This window comes from Bombus vancouverensis, chromosome 1, assembly GCF_051014615.1.
Source record: "Bombus vancouverensis nearcticus chromosome 1, iyBomVanc1_principal, whole genome shotgun sequence".
Classification (NCBI taxonomy): Eukaryota; Metazoa; Arthropoda; class Insecta; order Hymenoptera; family Apidae; genus Bombus; species Bombus vancouverensis.
The window spans coordinates 20,976,120-20,991,398 of record NC_134911.1 but is presented as its reverse complement, the minus strand read 5'-3'; the positions used below and the strand labels follow the sequence as shown (position 1 = coordinate 20,991,398).

Sequence of the window (15,279 nt, the reverse complement as noted above, 5' to 3'; positions counted from 1 at the left end):
GAGCGGCGGAGCCGCGTTACAATCGTTAACTTCAATTTCCTCCGGCAGTGGTACAAACAGTAAATAGCCCCGGCTGCTTGCCATTTACCCGCCATGAATTAGAAACACTGGCTTTTCAGGTTGCGTCCATTCAAACCGGCCCAGCCGTGCGCACACGAGAACGCGATATGTTGAAATTCCTGGCAATTTCTTTCTTCAGGCGCGATTCTTCTTGCGAGACGAGCGCTGGATTTACTTAGATTCGTTTTATTGCTTGTTCAGCAGTCCAGATGACTTTTTCTCTTTTTTTCCGAGCAGAGTTTTTCTAATTTCTATTGGAGAGGAGAAGATCGAGAACTTTTTTGTAAACGAACAAGGTTGTTCTTTTATTAGCTCAATCGGATGTTAAGTCCTGTATGCAGGATTAGGCATTGAACAATGGACTAGCTGATGTGAATTAGTGTTTTGTTTTAGACATGTTGTAATATATTTTCGTGTATTAAAAGTGTCGATTTTATTTGCTGCTCCTCGTGCCACAATTTTTCAAGTACGAAATAAACAAATTTTTCCAAGAAGTTGAGATTAGTTTTTGAGAAGAATTCTTATAGTCATCGTTCCGGAGAGGATTATTTTCTTACCGGATCAATTCGAATCGATCGATTTCTGATTCTTTGAATTAAAAATTTTATAAAAATCTTGAAAGGATTTTTTTCGCAATGTTTATAGCAATATATTCACGATTCGCAATAATATCTCAAGCAACTTGAAATTGTTTCCAAGCAGAAGAACGTTTACTTGTTCATATAAATGCAAATAAAAAAAATTAGTACTTAATAAAAATCAAACATAGTGCAATTTTCCATCGGTATCCTCAATCACCAAAAACCTATTTACAAGTTACATTTTTTGCTCAATTTCAGACTCCCGTGCTTCTGTTTTCAAACGCTTTATACCCTGTAATTTCAAACCTGTAAAACACACGCAACGATACTTAACCGGCAGCGATACGTACAAAAATTCTCAAAACTTAATTCCCTGCTTTAATGGCACGATAAATCTCGCCGGGCTACCTCGCAAAATATATTTCTCTATAAGAAACGTCCGGATTTCGGAAACGTTAAGACGAGAAATAAAATTTACGACGTCCTCGCGTGTTCCTCGAGATCTCGCAGCGTACGATTCCCGTTGAAAGCTCGCTACCTTCGTCGAGACAAGGTGAGAAAAAGGCGTGGACCTTGGATAAAACGTACTAGCGGCGCAATCGAACAATAAACAAATTATTTTACAACCTCGGGATTTCATTATTTAGCAATATCTCGGGACCAGTTAATGGCCATCTTAATATCGCCGACGTCCGCGTGAATGTTCCGCGTAAAACGAGCAACCGCCCATGGAATTTCGCGTGTGCAAATGTAGTCAACGATCCCATGATCCTACCTTTCCAGAATACAACATTTTATTCTACTCTTCTGCAGTCTTTATTTTATTTCATATTATTTTTCATTTTTATCCTCCAGTTAGCGTTCTGCACCGGAGATTTCACGAAGCAAACGTTTTTTCCCATTTTTCGTTATATTCCTCTTCTTTTCTCTTTCTTTTTCATCTTCAACCGTTTAACGTTCTGCAATGCGGTATCTCACGAAGCAAAGTTTACTTTATTCTAATTTTTTGCTTATTTTTCTTCTTTTATCAACCGCGTAACGTTCTTCAGCGAAAGATCTTTTTATCGTTCATTTAGCGTACTGCATTGGGAACTTTCATAAAGCAAAATTTCTTTTTTTTTCTTTTTTACTTTCTTCGTTATTTTACTCGTTTTATATTATCGTCCATTTGCCGTTTTGCAGCAGGAAATTTTACGAAGCAAAATTTCAAGGGGTAATTTCATTTCTCGTCTGCCTAATGATGCGAGAATGAAAATCACGAATACGGTACGATGATTCGGTCTTATTAAATTCGACGAGAGATTGAGAAGCTAGATTGCAGTTAGGTTCGTGGATCGTATGGTGGATCGTAGAGCCACGACCCCTATAGGGAAATATGCATCCATTATTGCGTGACGAAAGGTTAGAGGTTGCTTCGAGGCTTATCTTTCGAATTGCTTCTATTGCTTGCGATCTTGTCTTACGATCGTTCACGGTAATAAAAAGCAATGGTTGATTAGGTGTGTATATGCAGAGGGATAATTCACGTGCGTACTGTGAACGTTAAATGGATAATCTGCAAACTGTAGGGGAAGTAGCGGTGATATACGGAATTTAAGGAGCTGGAGAATCCATTAGTTAACCAGGTGCAAAGTGATTTACTTGCATTTTAAACGCAACATATAAGAAAACAAACTAAACAAATTTCACCATATTTTACTCGTGTTGTACAGTAACGATCTTGCGGAGGAAATAAAAGATCTTTTTATCGTTTCTGTTAAATTTGCCCTAATTTAGAGGCAAATTTTTTGTCTATCGTAGGTTTAAAAATTATACGATACATCGTTAGAGAAAAATCGGAAACCTGTGAAAGTAAATGTATTAGATTGTCCGAAAAGTTTCTTTCGTTTTATAAGGAAATAATAGACGCACGATGTTTTTTGTTTTATATTAGTTTATTGAATCATGCGCGAACATAATAATAGAAATAGAACGAAATGGATCATACCTAATCCGATAAAATAATATAAAACAAAAATTGTCGTTCATTTATTATCATCTTATGAAGCGAAAGAAACTTTTCGGACAACCAAATATAAAGAAATTAATATTATAAGCGAAATAGTCTATTTGTATGGTATCGTTCGTGATAAAATAAATTTTGATCAAATGGCAGGATACAATGTAGAAAACGTTTTCTGGTTCGTAAATATATAATATATGATTTCGATTTGTTGTAGTAATTACTTCAAGAAAAACTCTACATCTTTACTTTTGTATATTGGTGACCTGGAAATCTGGAAATTTAGTGAAAAAAGAAATTCGAAATAAGGAGAGGTCCATATTATTGTACCCTTGAATATAAATTATGTTTTGGGTTACAAGGTCTAGGAATAAAGGATCTAATAAATAGATTTCTATTTATGTTCTTTGTAGCCTTTAGCTAGAGCTATAAGGTTAACTTTTTTTTATGATCTCCTTTTACTAAATAATATGTGAACGTGCTCCCTATCGATTCTATTGTATTGTATACTTATACCTTTATTTATTTCAATATATTTTTCTATTACAAATTCATCCACTCGTTATTCTATCAGTCAACCTCAGCACGATTTATCTTTCAACAGCTGAACTTTAAAAATACAAGCTTTCCATAAGATTTTGAGTACAAAAACTTACGATCGTGAGATATACAAATTTCGCGAATAAAAAGATTCATTAAAGAAATTCTTCGATTACTATCCTCGAAAACTTCCCATACTTTAAACATTCATTAAAAAACATTCATTTTTATATAGTATTATAATAACAGCTTGGCGTACATGTTGCATCTTATTCGTGTATATATACTTCTCGTATACGTAATGCACGTATAATTATAACGATATCTTTGATATCAAAGCGATAAATCACGTTTATAAAAAGGAAACATACTAACAAACTCTCTGATCTGTTAACGATAACTTCAATAAATACAGTCTCCAACTACCGATCCAATAATTCTTGTCAATAAATTTCCAATGCTCCATTTTTATCTTTGCATAAGCGTGGACGCGAACGTTCGTCCTGCTCGGATTGACCAGCAGATAATGTCATTTATGCTTTTTCGTTGTATATGGTAATAAAATATCGATTTCGTTCTAGTTGACGGTGACTCGAAATAGTTTGGAAAACGACGGTCGTTCCGAAGATATATCTGCGATAAGTGGCCATTCGTTTCAGGCCAGGTGATATAACGTGCGTGCCATTATATCTCGAAAAACTCGCCACGATCATTTTGCCACCCTGAGCGCGGATTTTCGTCATCGTCGTGTTATGACACTGGTCGGCACCTGTACTTACGTTCGACCGTTTTCCACGGCTAAACGAATGGATACCGATCCGGTTTGTCCTTATTAGAAAAAGTTCGTACAATAATTGATATGTTTCTAAACGAGAGAAATGCAAATCTCTGGTATTTACGCTAGGAATATCGTTCGTTGGCGTAGAATAAATATCTTGGTTAGTCATTTTATTAATCATTTTATTGGGCCTGATACGACGTCCTGTTCGATTTAGATATCAAATCCATGATCTCGTTTATGGAGAAACGCGACTGCTATTGCGAGATTATCGTTCTGTCTGTTTTAAATCCCAGATTGGGCATAAAATGGCTACAATGTTGAAATTAATCGAAGATCGAATTACGTGAAACGAGATAAAAGTGGCATTCTGTGGACTTGGATTCGGTTCATTGGTTCGATTGGAAAATTGATTAGATATTACGATTAATTGATTTGCTGGAAATTATGGTATTTTTTAATATTGATATTTAATTCTAAACGTAGAGGTGAATTTAATTTACTTTAGTTTGGCAGAAGTTTCATATTAAAAATATTATATTAAGGTATTTAATTACAGGGAATTATACGTTGTATTTAGTTTTTGACTGAACCTAACATATTTAAGAAATGAATATAAGAACGTAAATCTCTGCTTTAGCTTTCATTTTAAATATTTACGCGATATCAGAAGCGTATGAGATACAGAACATGTTAATAATCGATGCTCGTAGATAAATTTCTTTCTTCGGTGCAAGATACATCAATTATAATTCTTAAGTTAAGTTCGAAAAGTAACAGATCTGATATATCGTTACTATACATAAAATACTTGTTAGCGGTACAGTATTATTAACTAGCAAAAAAGAAACAAAAATTCTGAATGTATAGGCGTGCTTCCTTCGAATTAACTGGATGTTGTAGAGGTATAATTACATAGATACGTATATCGAGTAGTACATTTGCGAGACAATAGTATAAAAGGCAGATTGAATTTAATTTGTTCCACTTTAATGGAGTTGATGAGAAATAAATGCTCCGTAACCAGGTCTTCGTACACAGAGTAAAAGCTATTAATTCCTGCAATTCGCTAAATGGACTTCCATTTAGAAAGAGTACAGTAAAATTAAATTACTCTATCTTTTTGCCAACAAATTAGTTGTTCTCCTTAAGAAACTTTCACGTCCTAATGATTTCATTCAATAATTTAAAATCACCAATCATACGAACTATTAGCACATAGGTTTTTTGAAAATTGATTATAACCGACTCCTGCAGGAAATTAACAAATTATCAGCTAATTCGAGTCGAGTAACGTTCTCTCGCATGGAATCTAGTTTAATATTCGAAAATTAATATACTAGAGCGTTCAGCAAATTCGTCAGTTATTATCTAATAAAACAAGTCAAACGGCATTCTCCGAACGTACAACGAACTCAAACATCCTACGATGAGAAATCTCATTTCGTGTTTATCGATCCAAGCAGTAGTTAACTAGTTTAAACGGAACACGTCGATGGGATCGACCAGGTTTTCCTATGGAACAATAAGATGTTGAATAGCCGCAGGGTGAAATAGATAAATCCGTATGCGCACCCATATAGAAATAGACCTAACGATTACGTAATTCGTGCACAGTGTCCACACAGGTGCCTGGCCATTTACTCGCGCCTTACCCTCGCGCAAAATCCCCGGCCCCGATCGTAAAAACTTAACTGGCGTTTATATTTTACGTTTACGAGTTGAAATTGCGCCAGTCCGCCTATACGGTTATCGCGCATATTAAACTGGTTCGACGCCCTGACGTGCGGATTATACTACCGAAATAGTCGATCCGCTAATGAGTTACGAGACCCGGAATCTCGTTGCGTTTCACGCTTGTTACACGCTCGCGTTCGAACCTAACCCGCAAGGATAACTCGCTTTTATCTTCTCTTTTTTCTCTCTTTTCTTCTTTTCTTATTTCCGTAAGTTCGCAATTACGGATACAGGCAGGCGGGCAGGTATTATATTTAGAAGGAATTTATCCGAAGAAATGGAAACACGTTCCGTAATGTGTTGAATTCGCGATATTGCAGTTACTTGTAAAGGAATAATTTAGGATCTTCGAGGGAAAAATTAGAATCTTTTGATACGGATCGTTAATTTTCCGAGATCGAGCTATTAAAGATTGCGGAGTTATTTTAAACGTATTATTTGTGATTCTTAAAGGAAAAATCTGAATTTTTATCGATACACGTCGCTAGTTTTCCCAGATCTGAATTATAAAGTTCCTAGTTGTTGGTATTTTTCATTTGCAGAGTTATTTCGAGTGTACCGTCCGCGATTTGCGAAGGGGAAAAAATTCAGAAGTTCGTGATACGTATCGATAATTTTCTGCGATCTAACTGATAAATTTCTTGATTGTTGGTAATCTCATCGTAGAGCTGTTCTAAGGAGATTATTTGGGATTTTCAAGGAGAAAGGCAGAGTCTTTTTCAGCACTTCGTTAAGTTTCTGAAACTGAACTAGTAAACTGCTCGATCGTTGATAGTCTCATTTTAGGGTTATTTTAAAGGTATTATTTGTATGTTCGAAGGAAAGAGCAGACCTAGATATCTACGGGTTATTGATTTTCTGAGATAAATTATTAAGTTATTGATTATTTTATTACAGATTTATTTTAGCGGGACTATATAGATTTTTCATTAATAATTCTATCACGCAATTTCGTTTATATTTAACGTTATAAGAACACTGCAAAATTTGATAACTACGATCGGAGATAATTAAAATTCTAAAGTAACCATAGAATGTATGTTGTTTATTTCAAAATTATACCGAACATTACTTCTATAAAATATCTTATCAAACATTGAAATAAATACCGAATATTATATCGGAAAAAATTCTACTAGATTTTCTTGACATTTAACATACACAGTTAATATAGAAAACAGTCGTCACAGTATTTTAGATGCGAGATACGAAAAATTAATCGAGTACCGATATGATTCGTGTTATCCGTTTTATTAAAAAATTCTTTTCCATAACCGTTAATTTATTCATATATATTTGGAACTTAAAAAGCGAGAAAAAGAAAGAGCGAGAACTTGATCGATCGTTAAAACAAATTTAAGCCGCGCGTTCGCTTTTTCCCCGCCGGTCCGATTTACATAACTAATCACGAGCGGCGAGATCTTAAAAATAATCGAACGAACCAATGCCGATAACGAGAAGGATTTCTGGTTCGCCAGAAGCAAGTTGCTCGTGTCGATTAAACATAGCAAAAAACACATGCCCGCTAATAAACGAGCACCGGAAACAAGTGTCACAATAATGGCAAACAACATATGTACTTCGTGATCATTAGCGACTACTTCGTACAGTCGATTCATCACAGAAACCGATTTCCTCTAGAAACGACGAAAAAGAAAAACCAAAAGGAAATAGGAAGAAAGAAGCAGGAAAAAGAGAGACATTCTTCGAATTAATTAGCATAGTCCATACTTGACCTCTCGCGAGAACTGAAATTCATTTACCGACCTTTATTCTAGACACGGATATCTGTTTCGTCGGATTTAATCACCGCAATTTCGTACGATTACTTCGTACGATTATTATTAATCCCCTCGATCGATGTTCACGAAAGAAAAAAATCCACGTGGATGATTTACTCGCGCGAATCGCGCGACCTAACTCCGTTGGTGTATTAAATAGCTGACGAGTCGTGGCCGTGAACCACACACGGTATACACGGCGGTTACTTCTTGCTAACTCGCGTTGCATCGAGTCATCGATTTTTCTCGTTAGCCGGCTTATGACGCTTGTCGGCTCCAGGGAAATTAATTAATTATCTACCGGTGATTAATTTGTGCGCGAACACGTTGTTATTTTGTGTCGCAGCGGGATATCCATTTCGGTGAACAGCTCGGTTCCCGTAACATGCCAAGAATTATGGCGTGAACGAGCCTTCGTCCAGGCGAGAGAAATCGATCGTCCCTCTTTCGTTGACAGCCAGAAAAGTTCGCATAAAATCCGGGAAATATCTTATTTCACTTGTACATAAGAAGCCAGAATTTTAACGATCGGTCACGATCGTATCTCTTTACTTCTACGTAATAACGTTCAGGTATCTGCAAATTAAGTTGAAGTAATAAGCGTTGTGAACGTTGCTCGGGGTGGACGGCGATAAACGATATGATATTTTAATTAATACATATATCCTGCGTCTGTGATCTGTGTACACTTGAGAAAGTTTATAGTTTGACCGGAGATTTTTGAAGTTTGCTAGCAAGTTATTCGAGCTGTAATTGAATACTCATTGGTAATTGAGTATCGAAGTGACTATGCGAAGTTACTGAGATGGTAGGTAGCTCTTCTTCGTTAAAGGAACTTCATAAATCTTCACATTTGAAATTTCAAACCGATACTGAGCATTCTTTATTTGAAATGTACAGTTTGAAATTCTATAGAAAAGATATCCTTTGTCAATATAATTTACATTCTTATTTCTATCGAATAAAAATTGATTACCCGAGCTACCTGGAATTCTGAAACGATCTATCGTCTAATCCCTTGCACGATAATTTTCATCTTCTTATTTCATCAGCACAAATCGCTTTCAAACGTCGTAAACATCATTCCGGTGATACTTTTGACGTAGTTTCGACGTTATGTAATTTTAATATTTGACGCAAATGCTGACTTTATTTCGTAATGTAGATTATTTCGTAATATAGCTTATTTCGTAGTATAAAATCGTGCACATTTTAATTCGACCCAGTAACTTACGAGTGAACGATAAAGTCAATCCAGAATATCGTATCTACGTTCTAACGATCATTTTGCCCAAAACAAGCAAATGTCCGCCGACCAAACAAGCGTACGTCTGACTAAAAATTCCAAATCATTTTTGCATCTTCGATTCCCTGAAACTTTACCGAGGATCGTTCGCCAGTAGAAAGTGACGCGAATCGTCAGACAGGATGTTCGTATATTTTCTTTGTTATTTTCGGATGATACGATATCGTATACAACATCAAACGTTGGAAGTCGTACGACAGTCTATTGATTTACGATACATTTGTGCACGCTGTGCTTTCTCAATCCAACCGTTTTGTTCCTTTTTTGTTTCAGGTAAGCGCAAGGTGAAACTACGCACAGTACAAAGTCGCTTCTTAGCGGAGGGGACGACAATTCCGTGGAAGGCCATTTATGGGATTGTCCATTACTGGTAGCAGGTGACTGCCATGCTGCTACCTCAATGACTATCCATCAAGCGTTTGGAAATATGTGGGTCAGCCGTGAAGTTAATCCTCGATGATCGGGAAGAGTGATAAATTAAGCGCAAAGTTATGGCGCCCACCTTTGACACCACGCACCATTTATTGTTCCATTAACGTAACTATGGCCGTGTCGCGAATAGAAAGCGCTTTGAATAACTCGGTTCAAATGTCCCATATTAAATTAGTTTCCTTTGTAACGTCCGTTGCACAATTCATTGGCAGCTTATGGAATTCTAACAGGACCTATCCACAGGATTATTATTTACGCGTATGATTTATCGATACGTCTTTGGTTCGATGTTGGTAATTGAACCGTGGCGATAAATATCGGCCACGTTTTTATGGTGGTCCTACCATTTATTCTCAATTAATACAGATGAGCCGTATTAATTATTTAGCGCAAGGTAATAATTTAATTATGGAAAGATCGCTTTTTTTTATTACTCCGTCGGAATAACTTTCTTCGTCATTTTTGCAAGATTGTTTAATCGCGTTTTTCGATATCGAGATTATTACGAGACGCGCAATTTAAGCGTTCCGATTAATTTTTTCAACAAATTTTTTTTTAACAATTCTTCTTTTTTCCGGTTACTGCTGTAAGTCCTTGGTAACGGTCTCCCTTCCTTTTTGACGATGACTCGACTACAATATCTTCCGTGTAATGTTTACTGAATTTTTTATTTCCCTATTATATTACGATGACTGTTACAAATTCTATAAAAACTCGTCGAAGAAGAAGTCGAAAGTGGAGGGTCTTTCGAAGTGTATTTCATGATTTTCTAAAAGTGGCTAAATATGAAAATTGAAGGCAAGGTGTTACTGATAGGTGATGGATAAGTCAAAGGAGAAAACGTGGCAATTTTATTAATGAAAATACGCAACGAATAATACAGGTATTCGTAATGGACAGGAAGATTGCTGTAACGCATACTTATAAATAACCAACTTCCACCGGTAGATAATTATGTACGTTTTTATAAGTCGCGTCGTACATTGCGAGCGAACACTGGTATGAAAAATCGATGCAGTCGTACCCTTTGCGGTTAATTTCATTTCTCAACTCTGGGGGCAATTTGCATGGTGCGGCAATATTTTATAAATTTTCATAAGTCTCGCGTTTCATTAACCCTACGGCCTGGATTTAAATGACTCTTAAACGATGCAACGTACAAACACTCATAAATCACGTTCTGTGTTTCCAGTTGGTCGAAAAAAATTCACATCGTGGCCACTTTCACGAAGTTTCAGATATTCGTGTTTCTTTAAACGATACAACAATTTCAGTGCCAAAAATTCACGATTTAACGGAATAGCTTGGGACAAATCAACGTTCTACGTTGTAGTCTAATTCGGTAAGTTTTTATCTACGAAACTGTTATTCCGTTAAATTCTCCTTCTCCTAAGTTTTCTTCTGGTACTCTCATTTTTCGATCCTAAAACGTGTTTCAGTTTCTCTGTTTTTCCTCTTGCAATAACCGAAACACGTCGCGAAATAAACAAAAATTACTAAAATATTCTAACACTGACCAAGAATCCACCGACTTTGTCCTAACTTTTCTAATCCCTTTTTTTTGCATTTGGATGGATTTTTATCTATTTATGAAAATTCGAAGGATGTGAAAACGCGTAAAATATCGAAGGCGGTGGCGTACCCGTTCTGATACTTAATAAGCGAAACAAATTCCTGTTTAGATTCCGTTTCTTCGGTCATATTCGTAAAACACATTCGCATAAATTCACAAGCCTGCGTATCGCGGAAAAATTCTCATTCAATCACACTCGCTCGAACCTAAATCAATTTTCCTCGATACTTACTTTTCCTATCAATATCGGGTCTCTCAATATCGAGCCTTTTCCATACTCTCTCTCTTCTTACCTTTATACGCGATCGTTATCTTTATTCGATCGTTAGAGATTCTCACGAAACGGACCGCGTTGCAACATTTCCATCTCTCCTACGCGCGCGCGTAACTCGAGGGAAGATCAGCAAACGGGATAACGCGAGATCGGTATCAGAGGCTGCCGCGCATTCCGCCGGCCTGTTACAAGCATTGGGACATCGGAAACACCGCCTTTAACCCGAGTCTGCGCTCGTTGGAATCCGTCCAGCTATAGAGACGAGACAACCGGGTCGCGCTACGAATACGGAATCCGTTGTTTCCGTATTATATTTCGCCATTAAATTGTGATGGTGTCTGCTCTTTAACAGCGACGTACGCAGGAGAAAAACTTATTCGTGAACTGAGATACGAATAGTCGAATTAGGAACGGAAAGGTCGGTTAACGAGCGTAAAAATCATCGAACTGCTTGAAAACCGCGCGCCCTCGTCTCTTTGTACACATGCCGGTACTTTCGTTCGTCTATTTACGTCGCAGTTATTTATCTTTACTACTACCTGTCTCCGGAGCGTACAGTGTTACGCGCGTAACTGCACGTATCAGCGTTGAATCCCAATTGCTTCTCCGTTTCAGTTTTTGTCGGAGAAAATTGTGAGACGTAGTTTGGTGAGATTGATTGGTTGCAGGATAGGAGATTTCGGTCTTGTTCTTTTATTTGCGATGTTTGTTGGATCTCTGTAGGTGCTGCGTTGATGTTACTTTGGATTGTAGGGGCGAAAGATCGGTGTAAATTGTTAGTTATTAATCGTGTGTTGCGTATGTTGTCTCAGAAACTTGTTAATGTCTTGCAGAATAAAATAGAATAAAATAATAGAAATAACTGGTAGGGAAAAATAGGGTGGAATTTAATATTGATTTTCCTTTAAGGAATACAGGATTTAACTCGGAGTATAATTCAAATTATCTTAATACAACGAATGATAACAAATGATGTTTTAATACAGATTGTAATAAGAATCAAGTTATCTGAGATAGCAGTAAGAAGAGTTTTTTCATTCTATTTAAACGATATGTGATTCCGTCCGTGCAAATAACACAAATTTGACAATCCTTCGCTATTCTTTAATCTAAATATACAAATTTAAAACATTCAATCGAAATTTACATATATGAGTTTGAAATATAAATTTAAATTTCCATATGCAAATTAAAGAGTCGCATTCCATATGAAATTTTCTACGCGAAATTCAATCCAATTTTAATATCGTAAAACATCAGCGCTGCTAATTTCGCAGTTGGTATCTGCAGATTAATTTTCAGAACACCCTTATGAAAAGTATAACGAATGAGATAACAGCACATAGCCATATCATAAATATTAATAAAAATATTTGATATTTATAAAATGTTTATTTTTTATAAAAATTACTCCACATAGAAGCGGTATATAGCATATAAAATATTACCTGTTCAAAGAAATACGCCGCATCCTATGAAAATGTACACCATAGAAGTCGCAAAGCATTTGTTCCAAAAATAGCAGTGGAAGATTAGTATACACTATGAATAGCCATCTGAAACATACCAATAACAAGTGTTAAAATATGGCTTGTGTAAAATATACTTACATTAAATATACTTATATCAAACGTCATGTAACTTCTATATATATGTATATTTCCAGATTTGTTTCAAACATTACCAATACAATCGTGATAGACGAGTCTCGTAAAAGTGCTAAGAAAATTTCTAAATGTCTAAAATACAGCACACGTAATATTCAAATACTTTCAAGTTGGAATACTTTCACGCGCCTATGCTTCGATAAATATGGACGAAAACGTTAGGAACGCGCCAAATCTCGTAACTCTCCGACATATACGTAAGTTTCATTTGAGATAGAAGAGATAGTTTGAAATAACTCGCAAGGAACAACCGTCGGATTTCATTTTCAACGAACTCACGCTGCGACCGGATTACAGACGTGCAATATAAATAATAAACTGCGTAATTGCCGTTAGATTTTCAAACGGTCTGCCGTACTGTGGAAAATAAACGTATTAGACAGCTAGCTGGAAGATTTAGAAGTCTGGTTCATCGGTCGAAGAAACGGAGGAACAGTTTTTATACGGTCGCCCTTAAATCCGCTAAATGTCCGACCGTTTCTCGCGCTCTTTCGGTCTCGAATTTGCGTATCTTGTACGTCACCGTGATTTACCGCTCCCTCGGTCCTCCCACTTTCTGAATTCCCTAGAACTCGCGTAGAGAACGTACCCACTCGGAGAATGTAACGGTCGAGTAACCATTCTCGTTGACTTTTTATCCGTTTTATGACGTTTTCGACGTTAATGGATGGCCTCTTTGATGGATTCATGGAGGAGTAAGTGGAATAAGATGAGAGGTTTTACGGACGGATATGTGAACGGTCTATTGTTTCCAAGATGACGATTGTGCGTGGTACTTTATGTGTAGCTAAAGATTTATTTATTTGTCGCAAGAGTAGATACGTAGCTGAAGGTTTATTTCACGTAGTTATTTGGCTGAGATATCGATTGTGAATCAGAATCTTGCGACAAGTTTCTAGAAATGCTATATTTATGACAGTGAATCTTTTTTTTTTCATAGCTAGGATGCATAGGGAATTGAATATAAGCACGTGGATTGTACATAATAAAAGGGAGTGGTTCTTTTGTGCAGCTAATAACGGACAAAATATATGACAAATTGTTCAAATTAATTGTAAAACAGATTGAAATATACGAAGAATGAATCTTCTATAGAATACCTATGATATATAGAACATACGAGATTTTATTATCAGCACTTTATTTCATCTGTGCTCTTTCGTAAATTTTCTAAAAAGAACAGTTGTACAAAACAGACTCATTCGATATTCTTTCTTAATCTTCGCGTCAACGATCTTCCACTTCTTTAATATTCATTTTTTTCCAACGAATGACCATTTGCTTGTACATCTTTTAAATATTAAACTAGTTTGGGCAAAGCACTATTACGGTATAGAACTATCAACGACTAAAGTACAATTTGTATGAAATAAATAAAAAGGAAAGACGTACGAAGAGATACGTTTTACGGAATATCACTCAAATGCACAAAATCCAAATTATTAGGCTATAAAATTTCCATGGAAAATCATTCTGACCTTTTTACATTAAAAACATTTTATTTTCCACACTAACGTCATCCGAAGGAGAGGATTAAATTCTTATTTGCTCTCTCCAGCTCGCAAAATCTACCTGAACTTCGATATCTCTCGAATAAGTCACAACCGCGAAAGGCCAAATGTCGGAAAGGTGATATTCGCGTTTTCGAAACGCGTTCTCGTCTAGTCGGTTAGGATTTCGTAAAAATATTTGACCATCGCATGAAAAACGATCGAACGTAACTCGTACACGTAGTTGTTAGAAAGAAGTTTCAGTCTGAGATTTGCGAGGATACGCAAAAATAGCAAATCCGTGGATGGTGTCGAGTAACTTCTCGCTTGAATAAACTCACTTCCTTCGTATAAATTGACTTTCTCGTTAGGATGGGGATGTCCGCGGGTCTTCGTATATATTTTCGTCAATATAAATACGCGTATGGTGCGCGGTAAATAATATCTCTAGCGAGATGAGAGATGCTCGTAGCCACGAGCGTCCGATGAAAGATATAGCGTTCGCTTGACTGCGACTGATATCGAGGATTCTCAATAATAGCTCATGGATTTCGTATTACGTTGAGTATGGAAATACGTGTTATTTATGGGATGAGTTACAGATTCTAGGAGTTGGCTGGTTTTGCGTTCCGCTATTTGCTGCTTGGATTTATTTATTTATCGTGTTTACAGGATTTTTCATTATGTCATAAACGGTGTCTCTATAGCTTATACACACAGATGACGGTATATCATAGTAGATGATTTGTTACGCGCGTTTTCTGCTGGAGCGTCCGTTAGTGACGGATATTGATATCTTATTTTATGATAGTTGGTCAGCGTTCATTTATTTTATGTCATAAATCATATTTAAATATGACGATATTATTATTAGTAAGACGCGAGATCGTGAATGTATACTTTCTTGTGGCAGACTTTCAGGTTCTAAATTAATTAATATTTTATTATTCCATGTTGGAAATATTTAGAGTAGATTTTATGATCATCTTAAAATAATTGAAAGAAGAAAACGATCTTGTCATAGCACGATAGTAGATTCGATTATATGTAAACTAGTG

General features: G+C 36.3%; 1 protein-coding gene and 1 long non-coding RNA gene across 2 annotated transcripts in view; both read left to right on the top strand.

Annotated features, from left to right (window-relative positions):
* The window catches only part of LOC143303288 (UPF0489 protein C5orf22 homolog), a 339,177-nt gene that overhangs the window by 127,203 nt on the left and 196,695 nt on the right, over positions 1-15,279 (top strand). The gene's annotated exons all lie outside the window — the stretch shown is intronic.
* Positions 9,729-15,279, top strand: part of LOC117158721 (uncharacterized) — a 183,330-nt gene continuing 177,779 nt past the window's right edge. The window contains exon 1 of the long non-coding RNA XR_013058266.1: positions 9,729-10,559. This is a non-coding gene — a long non-coding RNA (uncharacterized LOC117158721). The remainder of the gene's footprint in view (positions 10,560-15,279) is intronic.